Source organism: Balaenoptera physalus (assembly GCF_965194825.1).
Source record: "Balaenoptera physalus genome assembly, chromosome: 19".
Lineage (NCBI taxonomy): Eukaryota > Metazoa > Chordata > Mammalia > Artiodactyla > Balaenopteridae > Balaenoptera > Balaenoptera physalus.
In genome coordinates this window covers 6,249,387-6,264,443 of record NC_138900.1, presented here as the reverse complement: position 1 = coordinate 6,264,443, position 15,057 = coordinate 6,249,387, and the positions used below count along the sequence as shown (strand labels likewise).

Below are 15,057 nucleotides of genomic sequence, written 5' to 3'. Positions count from 1 at the left end.
TCCCCCTGCTTCTCTTGGCACCCAGGAGTGTCGCTGATCTTGAAAAAGAGCTCTAGAAATAGCAGATCTTTTGTCTGGGCTGATCTGCAAATAGCCTTCAGCTGTAGGAGAGACCTATTTAACATGTAAACCTGATCCGAAAGACTTCTGATCACCTTCAGAGTAGAAATTAGAATCCTCACCATGACCCAAAGGCCCACGCACAATCTGTCTCCCTTTGTTCGGGCTTTGACCTCATCTCCCACCTTCTCCCCGGTGATTACTCCAGTCACACCTACCTCCTTGATGTTTCTTAGATATGTGATGCACATTCCCACCTCAGGACCTTTGCACTTGCTGTTGCTTCTACCCAGAATGCTCTATGCCCAGATAGCTACCTGTCTCAGTCCTTATTCAGGCTTTTTCTTAAATATTCCCTCCTCAGATGAGCCTTCCCTGACTCCTCCTAGCCCCCACCCTCAGTCCCCACCTCCCCATCCTCCCATCTACAGTGGCAGGGCACAACCTTTGAAAGAATGACACAGCCCTTGGTTAGAACCAACTAGGTCCAAGATGGCAGAAGATTCAACTTCCAGTGGACCTTGAGCCTCATTATATTATGCTCCTTGTAATACATTAGCAAATGCTAAATGACACACCCACAGGTGCCATGACAGGTCTGAGGCCGACCATAACAGGCCCAAAAGTGGGCGATGGCCCAATTCCTGGAAATCTCTGCCCCTTCTCCAAAATAGTTGGAATAATCCTCGCACTCTATAGCCCATGAAATTACCCAGCCCATAAAAACTAACCACCCCATATTTTGGGGCCTCTTGCCTTCTGAGATGGCCCACACTCTGTCTGCGGAGTGTGTGTCTCCCAGGGCCACTCTTGCCTTTTGAGAAGGACCACATTCTCTCTGTGGAATGTGTATCTCTCTAAATAAATTTACTTCTTACCTATCACTTTGTCTCTCACTAAATTCTTTCTGTACTGAGACATAAAGATCCTGAACTTCTCTAGGTCCTGAGACCAGGTGTGTGATTTTAATTAAAAGGTAGTGGGTTCAAGTCCCAATCTGGGTTGGGTGGTTTCAGCTCCATTACTTCATCCTTATTATCAGTATACATACTCTGATTATATATACCCTTATATATTTATTACATATATATGATATATAACCTGATATGTATCCTGATTATCAGTATATATGCTCTGATTATCAGTGAAAAGCTTATTATCAGTATATAAATCTGCATTCATTTCTTACTGCTGCTGTAAGAAATTACCACAAATTTATTGGTTTAAAACAACACAGATTTATTCTACTACAGTTCTGGAGGTCAAAGTCCAAAGTCAGTCTCACTGGGCTGATTCCTTCTGGAGGCTCTTGGGAAGAGTCCATTCCTTGCCTTTTCAGCTTCTAGAGGCTGCCCGCATTCTTTGGCTCATTTTAAAAAAATGGCCACCAGCACTGAAAGATCAGGAGATCTTAAGCATCTCTTGAAAAGGCCATGACATCAGTCAGCAATGCACCTGCATTCTCACGTGGCCGTAATGCATCCTCATCAGGGCTCTGAGTGGCCACAGCCCTGGGGACATCCTGTGGTTTTCCTTGGCCCGCAGCTAGTTGACTTCCCTCATTACCTGCCTGGCCCCAGGAAGCAGAAGACTTTGTGACCCCAAAGAAGAAGAAAAGTGGAGACATGGATGTGGAAAGATGTGGACACAAACGGATCAGAGAAAAAGCAAGTCACAAATAACAATACTATTCATACACCATCATCACTGTCATGAAGAGGCTTACATATAGACTTACTTGTAGACTACATATAGAGCACTTATTTTGTTCCAGATACTATTCTAGGTTCTCCAGGAATGTTAACTCAATTGCCTCAACATCCTATGAAATAGGAAGTATTATCACCCCGACTTTACAGATGAAAAACTGAGGCACACGGAAGCTAAGAGTCATTTACGATTGACCAAGCTGGTAATCGTTAGAGAAGGGATTTGCACACCATCCCTCCCAACTCCAACGCTGCCTCTGTGCGCCTAACTACTGTGCAACACTGCCCCCTTGTGGATCCAGAGAAACACACAGGGAGAGAGTTAGAGGTGAAGGGTGAGGGACAAAGGAGGGGCCCCAGGTCCTCTTGGGTCAGTCACCCTGGAGGCCTCAGCACCCAGCTCTGGACCCAGATGTGGGAACAGAGGAGGCAGGTGCAACCCGGGCTGGTGACAGGAGCCGGGGTCGCCACCTGAGCTTTGCACTAGGTGAGCTCTGAGCCTTGCACCTGGTGAGCTCAGGTCTTGATCCTGACCTTGGACCTCTCAGGTACTAAAAGGAAGGGCTGAGAATGGGACCTCTGGAGTCAGACCCGTTCCAGTGAGACCTTGGGTGAGGGGCCCAGTGTTTCCAGCCTCAGACCTCAGCCACTGTTATCTCCAATTATTGCTACTAATGTAATGATTTACTAAGTCCGAGAGGTCACCATAATCTCTGTTTATTCTTTTTGTTTTGTTTTGTTTTGTTTTTTGGCCACGCCCTGCATCTTGTGGGATCTTAGTTCCCTGACCAGGGATTGAACCTGGACCCATGGCAGTGAAAGTGCCGAGTCCTAACCACTGGGCCGCCAGGGAATTCCCATCTCTGTGTATTCTTGGATCATGGTGACCTTGGGGGTGTCTTCCAGAACCATCTCCTCTGTGCAACCAGCTACCCCCCCAAATGATCATGCTGATAATAACGATGATAATAGCTCACTCACATGCATTGAGTCGTTATGGTCAGCGTTTCAATTGTGCTATTGTCCTTAATCTCAGGGAATAAAATTATGAGCCTGTCTTTTAAAAAAGCAGAGATAGATTCAGAAATGTGACTCTCCCCATTATAAAAGGAAATCAGTTTTTCTCAGTAAAATCCTCGCTGGCTATATTTGTTAGGGTGGCGGGGGGAGGTGAAAAGAAAGCCCTTTTTTGATTTTACTTACTCGTGGAGAGAATGTTAACACTAATGGCTAACATATGCTGAGTGCATGCTCTGTAAAATTGTTTTAATGGCTTTACACAGATTAACTTGCTAATATTCCCATTAACCTTGAGAAGTTGCTACTATTGCTATCTCCACTATAAGCAGGGGGAAACCAAGGCAAAGAGAGATTAAAGTCATTTTCCAAGGCTACACAGGAAGAAATAGCTGGGTTTGAACCCAGCGAGAATTGCATGAGAATCTCTGTATGTGCATGTGTGTATAACATCATTTCTACTTTATTTTTTGAGTACATATTATTTCCATGTGGTACAAAAACAAAGTATGTTTATAAAAAATGTACAGAGGGACTTCCCTGGTGGTGCAGTGGTTAAGAATCCGCCTGCCAATGCAGGGGACACGGGTTCGAGCCCTGGTCTGGGAAGATCCCACATGCCACAGAGCAACTAAGCCCGTGCGCCACAACTACTGAGCCTGCGCTCTGGATCCCACGAGCCACAACTACTGAGCCCACGTGCCACAGCTACTGAAGCCCAGGCACCTAGAGCCCATGCTCCGCAACAAGAGAAGCCACCGCAATGAGAAGCCTGTGCACCACAACGAAGAGTAGCCCCCGCTGGCCACAACTAGAGAAAGCCCACGTGCAGCAACGAAGACCCAACGCAGCCAAAAATAAATAAATAAAATAAAATAAATTTAAAAAAAAAGTACAGAGCGATAAATCTCCATCATGACCTTGTCCCCCTTCTGTCCTGTCCTTGCCCCGTCTTCCAAGCATAACAACTAGAATATATTTCTTGGGTCATCTTCAAGGGTTTTGCTGCACATGAACAAGCAAATGCAAAGAGGTGTTCTTATTTTTCTCTTGCCTTTAGCCAGCAGGCTGGGCTTCTTGAGAAGTAAGCTGTCTCCTGGTGTTCAAAACATTTGGTGAATTCTTTTTCCTGTTCTAAGCATCAAAGAACCTGTAATGCCTAGTTAGTTTCAAGGTTTGTGAAACACTGTTTAGATAATGACATAAGTTATAAAACAGTGGCGGGTATGAACATTACAGGTGACCCATAATTACATCTATGACTATAAAGCTCTGTGCTGGGAAGGCTTCCAGTGGGAGACATCTCCCCCCAACCCACACCCGAGGGACCTTGTTACTCATTTTGTGGTGATTAGACCTGGCCAGAAAAAGAACCTTGAAAACAGAGCAAATAAGATTGAGTGGAAAAGGCACATGGGGATATCTAGGACACTGATAACTGTACACTTCCGATGTAGAAATATCAAATCACTACGTCGTACACCAGGAACTAACACAGTGTTGTAGATCAATTATACTTCAAAGACAAGCAAACAAAAGAAGAACTCATAGAAAAAGAGATCAGCTGCAACTAAGACCTGGCACAGTGAAAATAAATATAAATAAATAAATAGAAATAAATCTTAAGGACTTCCCTGGTGGCACAGTGGTTAAGAATCTGCCTGCCAATGCAGCGGACACGGGTTCGAGCCCTGGTCCGGGAAGATCCCACATGCCGTGGAGCAACTAAGCCCGTGTGCCACAACTACGGAGCCTGCGCTCTAGAGCCCGCGAGCCACAACTACTGAGCCCATATGCCACAACTACTGAGGCTGTGTGCCACAACTACTGAAGCCCGCGCGCCTAGAGCCCGAGCTCCACGACAAGAGAAGCCACCGCAATGAGAAGCCCACACACCACAACGAAGAGTGGCCCCTGCTCTCCGCAGATAGAGAAAGCCCGCGTGCAGCAACCAAGACCCAACACTGCCAAAAAATAATAACAATAATAAATAAATAAATAAATAAATCTTAGAAAGAAAAAGAGATCAGTTTTGTCGTTACCAGAGGCGAGGGTGGGGGCGGTGGGGAAGGGGAAATTGGATGAAGGCAGTCGAAAGGTACAAACTTCCAGTTATAAGATAAATAAGTGCTAGGGGTGTAATATGCAACATGATTAGTCCAATTAGCACTGCTGTCATATATGACAGTTAAGAGAGTAAATCCCAAGGGTTCTCATCACAAGGAAAAAAATGTTTTCTTTTTCTGTTCTTTGGTGTCTACGTGAGATGATGAATATTCACTACTTATTGTGGTCAGCATTTCATGATGTATGTAAGTCACATCATTATGCTGTACACCTTAAAATTATACAGTGCTGTGCGGTAAGTCCCCTACCTACGAACGCGTTCCATTCCGAGAGCGTGTTCGTAAGTCCAATTTGTTCATTTAAGTCCAACAAAGTTAGCCTAGGTACCCAACTAACACAGTCAGCTGTGCAGTACCGTACTGTAATAGGTTTATAATACTTTTCACATAAATAAAACATAAAAAACAAACACAAAAAATAAAGAAAACATTTTTAATCTTACAGTACAGTACCTTGAAAAGTACAGTAGTACCCGCTACTTCACTGCTGCTTTTACACTTGCTTCCAGACATCTTGGGCTTGAAATAAAGCTACTGTACTGTACTCTATACAATAGTGTACAGTAAAGTGCACAAAAGCACAACCACTTGTAGAGGATGCACGCACGTGACAGTGTACGCCAGACCCGTGAACTAACTTATGTGATTGGACATGTGAACACATGTTCACATCTTTGAAAGCTCGTAACTTGAATGTTCCTATGTAGGGGACTTGTGTATGTCAATTATATCTCGATAAAGTCAGAAGGGAAAAAAAGAACCAAAATGGATGGATGAATGGATGAACAAAATGTGGTATATCCATAAAATGGAATATTATTCAGCTTTAAAAAGGAAGGATAGTCCGACATACTACAACATGGATGAAGCTTGAGGACATTATGTGAAGTGAAATAAACATTTATACACATACACACATTCACACATACTCTCTCATGCTCACTCACACATTAATGCTGACACACTCTCATGCACACAAAATCACTCCCACACATCCATACACACCCATGCTCTCTTTCACACTCACACACACACACACACGAAGACCCACAGCTTTCAGAACCAAGATCAGCTTTCAATTCAAGAGTAGAATCAACCCACCTCTTCCTTCTGTCCTATTTCCAGAGGTCTCCAGGATTACACCTGGGCTGAATGTTCATTTCCTTTCACCCCTAAGGAAATAGAACACTGCAAGCTTCAAGTGCACTTCAAGCTTCAGCCTAAATTGCGATGAAAGAAAACCTCAGGCCACATGGTATCATGGGACCTAATGAGAACATTTAGGAAGAAAAAGATGACACAAGTGCCTCTGAGAATACACAGCCCTGATGTGGGCGTCCTCCTTTGTGGAAAAGATAAGGTAGACAGTTAAAAAAATATATTCCAATCAGTTATAAAGGTTTGAAGAAAAACAGCAGCAGCAAAACAACACTAATTTTGCCCAGTGGGACAAAGTCCCCGGTTAAGCCAAGTGTATTCATCTCCAGCGACTTAACTCCTGGATAGTTTGTCTGCTTGAACCTCTGCAGGTTCTTTATTATCACCTATAAAATGTGAACCCTTAGTGAAGATGATGGTTATGCAAACTCTGTTCACACGTTTGTTCTGGGTAACTACAGCTGTTCGAGTGATCATTTTAGAATATTTCATGTCTTCTGAAAGTTAAAAGCTACCTCTTTAGCTAGCAAGCAGGTGGAGAAGGGCTCAAAATCATTAACGATTTGAGAAACGCAAGTTGAATATGGCAGGGTATTATTTTACACCTGTTCGATTGCCATGGAAAGCTGAGTAATGTTAAGCAGCAGCAGCAGCGTGAACTGCAGGAATCCTCAGGTTTTGCTGGTGGGCTGAGGGGGGTGCAGCCGTTCCGGAGAGTGACCTGCCTCTACTTGGTCAAATTAACCATAACCCACATTATCATCCAGCGGGTCCATCCCCATCACCAAACTCCACGGCAAGCTCTACTCAGCCTAACAATCCACGCTGCTGATCTGCAGGAAGAAAAGCACCTCCTTCCCTGCAAAGCAGCGCTCACCCTCCTCTGTTTGCTGTGATGAAGGGCAGAACAGGGCAAAATCAAACGCAGAGACCAGTGCAGGGAAGCAGAGAGGTGTTTACAACAGTCCAGTGCGTCTGCGTCTGCGTCAGCCACGAATTCTGGAGCCTTCTCTATCCTCTCCGTGACTCCCTCCTTCACTGTTTCTGGGCTGTGATCTGAGTTACCTCTCTTGTACAGCTGATGGAAAATAAACCCCCCTCTCAAGTACTCTCTGTCCTCTTACGCTGCTTTATTCACCTTCATAGGATTTAATGTCCTCACTGAAATAGCACATATTTATACATGTTTGTTGTCTCTCTCCTCCTCCAGGTGAAAAAAAAAAGCTACACCAAACAGACTTTCTCTGACTTGTTCAATGCTATGGTCTGGGAACCTAGAACAGTGCCTGGCACATCATAGGTGCTCAGTAAGGATTTGTTGAATGAATGAATGAATGTTTAGGAAAGAGTGGTTAGCAACTTTGGCTAAGGTGGTGGCACTAAAGATGGGGAAGAACTCAGCCATTGCAACTGACACAGGTCCTACTTTCCCCCCAACGCTTTTATTATGAACATTCTCAAACATACAGCAAAGTTAAAAGAAATTCACAGCAAACACCCATTTACCTGCTACCTAGATTCCACCATTCACAATTCACCATACTTGCTTTATCACGTCTGTTGACCTTCCACCCATCCATCCATCCGTCCATCCATCCACCTGTCTTGTTATTGATGCGTTTCATGGTAAGTCACAGACATCTGTACACTTCATCCTAAACTCTCAAATATATATGTATGTCATTTACTATAAGTTAAACTCTGTTTATGTTTCTTTTCTAAGGGAAAATTCACATACAATGAAATGCACAAGACTTAAGCTGTACTTTTCAGGGAGCTTTGACAAATGCACACACCTGTGTGACTCAAACCCCTATCAGTACGTAGAACATTTATCATCACCTCATGCCAGTTCCCAGTCAATCCCCACCTCCACCCAAGAGGCAAGCAGCATTCTGATTTCTTTCTACCATAGGTTAATTTTGCTTGTTCTTCATATAAATGGAGATATAGGTATGTACCGTATGTGTAAGGTTTTTTTCACCTTGAGATTCACTTAGGTAGCAGTAATTTGTTCTCTTTCATTACTGAGGCATATCCACAGTTTGTTTATCCTTTCTCCTGTTGCTGGACACCTGGGCTGCTTCCAGTCTGGGACTGCTACAAATAAAGCTGCTATGAACATCTGTCTGATGGTGGTTTTAAGTTGCATTTCTCTCATGATTAAAGATGTTGAGATCTTTTCATGTTCTTATTGGCCATTTGTGTATCTTCTGTTGTAAAGCAGACCTACCGCTGATTTCTTCCTCTCAAGAAAAGGGATCTTGATATATTTTCTAATGCCCTTATCTAACTTGCATAGACGATCAACCTTCCCACGTGTATTCACTTTCCAGGGCTGCTGTAATAAAGTACCACAAACTGGGTGGCTTAAAACAACAGAAATCAGTTCTGAAGGCCAGAAGTCCGAAGTCAAGGTGTCTGCAAGGCTGTGCACCCTCTGAGACTCTGGGTAGAATCTTTCCTTGCCTCTCCCAGCTTCTGCTGGTGGCCGGCAATCTTTGGCGCTCCCCGGCTTGCAGCTGCATCACTCCAACATCTGCCTCCGTCTTCACATGGCATTCTCCTCTGTGTGTCCGTCTTCACATCATCTTCTCTCTTCTTATAAAGACACAGTTATATTGGATTAGGGTCCACCCTACATCGGTTTGAACTCATCTTAACTAATTTTGTCTGCAATGACCCTATTTCCACATACAGTCACATTCTGAGGTACTGGGGATTAGGACCTCGACCTATCTTTTGGGGGGGACACAATTTAACCCTAATACTATGGATTCAGTGGGCTGCCTCCTAAATTATGTCTAGGCTCTGTCTTGGAAACAGGGATGCATCCTCAAAGTGGTAGAACATTTTTTTCTGCACCAACTCTGGGGCAGGCACTGTGCAAGAGGTGGAACTGTCATCTCGGTGTTACACGTAAGAAGTTTGATCCATCCACGGCTCAGACAGGTCGAGTAAATTGCTCAAAGTTAGCCCAGGAACTGGCACCCAGGGTGGTGGAACTCCAAATGTCCTGCCACGTTCACGGCTTTCCCGAGTCAGTTCTTCAATGGGCCTCAAGGTGGTGCTAACTTGCAACTCCTGATTCAGTTGGTCTGAGGAGGGGCCAGGATGGACTTGAGGACACGGGGAGGGGGAAGGGTAAGCTGGGACAAAGTGAGAGAGTGGCATTGACATATATACACTACCAAATGTAAAACCGATAGCTAGTGGGAAGCAGCCGCATAGCACAGGGAGATCAGCTCGGTGCTCTGTGACCCCCTAGAGGGGTGGGATAGGGAGGGTGGGAGGGAGACGCAAGAAAGAGGAAATATGGGGATATGTGTATATGTATAGCGGATTCACTTTGTTATAAAGCAGAAACTAACACACCATTGTAGAGCAATTATACTCCAATAAAGATGTTATAAAAAAAAATTTACTCTTAGAAAGCACCCAGGGGATGCTGGTAGGCGTGGGCTTAAGTATCAATGACTGTCTTCGCAATTGTGCGGGCAGCTTAGGGAACTCCAAGACAACAGTAATAATGTTCATAATCATTACAGAAACAAGTATTTTTACATGCTCCTTCTGTGCCAGGCTCTTTGTGCTTGTCTTTATGTGCATTCTCTCCTTTAATGCTCATGGTAGCCCTATGAGATAGTCCCATGGGTACAGAACAGGAAGCAGATGCAGATCTGCAACATCCGTCACCTCTTTCCTATGGGACGGACACTACCCATGGGGTACTCAGCCCAGGGCCTGGGGGAAAAGAGGTGGGGGCTCTGGAGGTCTGGCGGCAAGGCCTCAGGGTTCGGGGGGCACTTAGGCATCTGGAAGTTCAGGGAGAGCTAGATCAGGGTCAGCAAAGGAAATCCGGGGTCCAGGATTGCCCCCGCCCCTTAAAACTCTCACTGTAGGAATACTTCCTGCCTTTCTTTCTGTCTCTGTCTCTTTGTGTGTGTCTCTATCTCTTTCCTCTAACTAACCATCATCTGTCTGTCAATCTACTGTCTATCTATCCACCATCTATCTACCTATCTATCTATCTATCTATCTATCTATCTATCTATCTATCTGTCTCTATCTTGCTGAGACCGTCTCTCCATCTCCCTAAGTCCTTCTTCAGGACTTTTCTCTGTAGTTCTGTTTTAGTCTCTATTTAAGGTTCCCCAAAGGGCTGGCTTCTCTCTCTCTCTCCTCTTTAACCTGTGTATATCTGTCTTTAAATCTCTTCTAGCCTCTCTTTCTTTAAAGCTCTCAGTCTCTCCCCCCTCCTCTTTTTCTCTGCCCCCCGTCCAGTTTCCTCCCTCCCCCCTGCCATCATCACACTTCTCCCTTGCTTTGGCCCTATGTCCCTCTGCTTTTGTTGGCTCAAGGGCATTGAGGTTTCAGGCATCACCATAAGGACTCCTACTCCCTTGATTCACATCCTGGCTCTGCCAGGTACCAGCTGCAGAAATTGAGCCAAATTCATCCAACCTCACTGCCCCTCAGCCTCCTGACGTGTTGAGCGCCTCCCGACTTGTTGAGAACCTCCCTCCTGAGAGGCTGCTGTCAGAACCGGATAGACAAGGCATGCAATGAATGCAGTGAGGTGTCTGGTGCTCAATAAATAGTAGCTGTCATCATTACCATTATTATTACTAATAAAAGGTAACCCACTGCCAGCCTCTCTGTAGCCAACAATTAGATGCTTATCTGGTGTGTGGACTCCTCCCACCACCAAAATTGGGGCCACTCCCTGACCTCGGTTTCTAGCCAAGATCAAGCACCTCAAGAGTTAGGACACCGGGTGGAGGACACACCGGCTTTCTGAGACACACCCGATGGCACTTTTCGCCCTTAGTCTCGGCCTCTCCGATATCCTGAGCCAATCCTGTGCATGTGGTGTGTGTGTAATTTTAACGTATGTAATCGGCCCTGGATCACACATCTCATTCTCTTCCAAGTTGCTTTTCAAACAAGCACCGTGTTTTTAAGACCCATCCATGCTGTTTGTGTTCCTACATCTGCCCCGCTGCAGGAACTCCATGGAGGGTGTCCACACATTCACCCAACGACCTCCCTCGGTATGGACACTCCATGGCTACCAAGTCCCAGACACCGCAAAGAACACTGCAAGTCATATCCCTGTATGTGTCCACTTGTGGGTGTGTAAGAATTTCTTTGGGATGTATAACCAGGAGAGAGATGGCGGAGTCATCGGGTGTGTGTATACTTAATTTGATGAAGTAGTGCCAGACCCTTCCTCAGAATTGAAAGCACCACCCTTACCCAAGTAGCACCTGAACATTCTAATATGTGTACATCCCTAACAACACTTGACGCTATCCATTCTTCTAATTTTCTCCACCCTAATGGGTGTAGAGTAGTTCTCCTTGTTTCAATTTACATTTCTCGGGTAACTAATGAGTTTTGAACAACCCTCTCATATGCATAGCTTTTCTACAAATTGCCTATTCATACCCTTTACCCATTTTCCCCAAAGGGTGTCCATCTTTTTTCTTATCATTTCACAGGTGCTTCTTGCCTATTACAGGTATTGGTCCCTTGTCCATTTTTGATATTACAAATAATTTCTCCTATTCTGACAAATGCCTATTAATGGTCTGTCTTACCTTCCTTTAAACCTAAGTTCTTAGTTTTGACATAATGAACCTAATCAATGTTTTGTCCTATGAGCTGTGCTTTTGAAGTCTTAAGAAGTCGTTCCCTGTCACAGAGATTCAAAGATATTCTCCTTGATTTTTTTTTTTCTATTGACCTTATAAGTGTATCTTTCCCATATTGGTCTTTAATACTTCTAGAGTCCACTTTCATGTGTGGTGTCAGATAGGAATCTGCATTTAGTTTTCTCCTCACAGTGAGCCAGTTTTCTTTCTTTCTGTCTTCCTTCCTTCCTTTTTTTCTTTCTTTCTCTCTCTTTCTTTCTTTCCTTCTTTCTTCCTTTTGCAGCTCACCAGCTCCTTAGTTGCGGCACGTGGGCTCCTTCATTGTGGCTCAAGGGCTCCTTAGTTGTGGCTCACTGGCTCCTTAGTTGTGGCATGTGAACTCTTAGTTGCGGCATGCATGTGGGAGCTAGTTCCCTGGCTAGGGATCGAACCCCAACCCCTGCCTTGGGAGCTCAGAGTCTTAACCACTGCGCCACCAGGGAAGTCCCGTGAGCCAGTTTTCTCAACACCATTTATTAAGTATACCTTCTTTCCCCCATTAATTTGAGTTGCTACTTTAACATATTTTACATGGAGTATATAAAATTACATTGAGTTCCCATGGGCCTCTTTCTGAGCTCTTGCTCTGTGTCTCTGATCCATTTGTCTCTTCTTGCACTAATACCTCACTTTAAAAAATACATTAATTTTGTTTTGTAGTATGTCTTAATGTCTAGTAGGGCAAGAAGCTTATTTCTTGCACCACCACAGCCCTATTCTCACCGCTTACATCACCGTGTGGGAAACACACTGATCCTCTCCACCCTTATTGGAAACTGTTTACTGACATCTGTCCCATCCTGGTTCTGGAGCCAGCCTCCTCATGGGAAAAGACACATCCTCATCCAGGAAGGGAGAGTCAAACCTGCCAAGGAAAATTTGCACAGTGTCTTAGCTCAGCATTTAGTTCCTAGAAACGTTATTTCCCCCACCATTTCCTCTGTATCAGCATACTGAAAACCAACTCCAGTAGCCCAGACACTTGAGGTTTTATTCTCTCTGTTTCGAGCCCAGATATTGGAAGTCCATGCCTGGAGCAGGTACTTAAGTAAGTCGCCAACAATGCAGGTTTCCTCTTGCTTCCTGCGATCGAATCTTTTTTTTTTTTTAAATAAGTTTATTTATTTTATTTATTTATTTTTGGCTGCATTGGGTCTTTGGTGCTGTGAGTGGGTTTCTCTAGTTGCAGCGAGCGGGGGCTACTCTTCGTTGCGGTGCGTGGGCTTCTCATTGCAGTGGCTTCTCTTGTTGCGGAGCACGGGCTCTAGGCATGCGGGCTTCAGTAGCTGTGGCACGTGGGCTCAGTAGTTGTGGCTCGCTGGCTCTAGAGCACAGGCTCAGTAGTTGTGGTGCATGGGCTTAGTTGCTATGTGGCATGTGGGATCTTCTCGGACCAGGGCTCGAACCCGTGTCCCCTGCATTGGCAGGCGGATTCTTAACCACTGCACCGCCAGGGAAATCCAGCAATCAAATCTTTATTTGTGGCTTTTATCCTCATAGTGGCTTGTCTACCTCCGGGCACCTCCATGCCAGGTGAGAAGAGAGGGAAGGACCAAACATAATGCTCTCCCTTTTATCAGCAAAACAAAAGCCTCCCAGGAAAACCCAGCTGCTAGGTTTCTGCTTATGTCTTTTTTTTTTAAAACACCGATCCATGCATGACCCTCTTTTATTTTACTTATTCATTCATTCATTTCAACAAATAATAAATATCCGTGAACCCAACATCCAGGCCAAGAACTAGAACACTGACTATCGTTTACATGTATCTTTACGTTCCTCCCCAGTCTGCCCTCCTGTCTATAGCTCCAACCCAAGTTATCTATCATACTTCAGCTCATGTCTTACTGCTTAGAACTGGATCACGTGGCCACCCGGTGAACCTCTTTATTTAGGTCACGTGCCACCCCGAGCAACAGATGGTCCCAGGTGGTAATGCAGTGCAGAGAATGATGACTACGTCTCAATTTTGCCCAGCTTGCCCTGTGCTGAGTCAGACAAGTTCACACTCCACAATTTCTGCCTCCTGGCCCACACACTTCCCTTCTCATCTCCCGCTCACCCTTGAGCCTGAACCCGATCCAGGATGCTTCTGGGTTCTGTCATCAGGGGGAATAAGCATGGGAATGGGGTGGTTGGACAATCAAAGTACACTGCTTCTCCTAAACTCTTTTCACCAACGCTTTAGCAAACGTTGCATTAGGAAAAAGTCAAATGGTTTAAAACCGTTGAAGAAACTAGAAACTATTCAAATGCTTATGCACAGTTAAAATGGGTAACTAAATTGAAGTATATTTAGAAAATAATATACGTGGCCACAGTGGGAAGGAAATGTTTACAACTATAGATAAAAGTCTGGGTGAACCAAACAAATATAACATTGACATCTGGATGCTGAAGACTAAAACTCGTGTCTCCGGATGTGTCCTTTTCCTTGACGGCCCGTTGCTGCTGCGGAAAGGGTTACTGGAGGGTCCACTTGCACCAGGCGGCCCCACCCCCTTGGCCATAGCTGACTGGACCCGGAGTCAGCACCTCCCGTAAGCATCCAATCAGGTTTTTTCTCTCTCTCGACTGTGAACTAAAGACTAGCCAATCGCTGGAGCCAGTTATCAGGGGGATGATGGGAAAATAGAGGATGCCCCTTGCAGGAAATGAGAAGAGAGAGACCGAGAAAGCAAGGTCACGTGGGGGAAGAGTGAGGGATCCCAGAGGCAGCTGCTTCTGTCCTGACATTTTCCAACTGCAAGTCATGGACAGTCTGTGGCTAACGCACCTTCCCTTTTCAGCTCTGGCCAATAAGCAGCTCCATTTTGCTCTCCACCAAGAGCCAGAATGATCTTCTTAGCGCACGTCACCATCTGGCTTTGAAACCTCTGGTGGCTTCCCAACCTTTCAGGAAAACAAACCAGCTTCCAGGTATATTGGTCTTCTTTGCGTTCTGAGAAATGCCCAGCCTGTCCCCATCTCAGAGCCTTTGCACTTGTCCTCCCATCTGGAACACCAGACATTCACGGGGCTAGTCCCTTTTCATCCCAGACGTCTCAGCTCAAATGACACCTCCTCTGAGAAGCCCTTCATGTTAGTCTCCTGTTGCTGCTGTAACAAATGATCACAAATGCAGTGGCTTACAACACAAATATACTCTCTTATTGTTCTGGAGGTCAGACGTCCAAAATGTTGTCTCACTGGGCTAAAATCAAGGTATTGATGGGCAGGGCGGAATTCTTTCTGGGGGCTCTAGGGGAGAATCCATCTCTGTGCCCTTTTCATTGACTGGAGGCCACCTAC

The 15,057-nt window shown here is 45.1% G+C and overlaps 1 protein-coding gene across 1 annotated transcript in view; it reads right to left on the bottom strand.

Moving 5' to 3' along the window:
- SHANK1 (SH3 and multiple ankyrin repeat domains 1) overlaps nucleotides 1-15,057 on the bottom strand; it is a 161,217-nt gene that overhangs the window by 140,126 nt on the left and 6,034 nt on the right. The window lies entirely within an intron of this gene.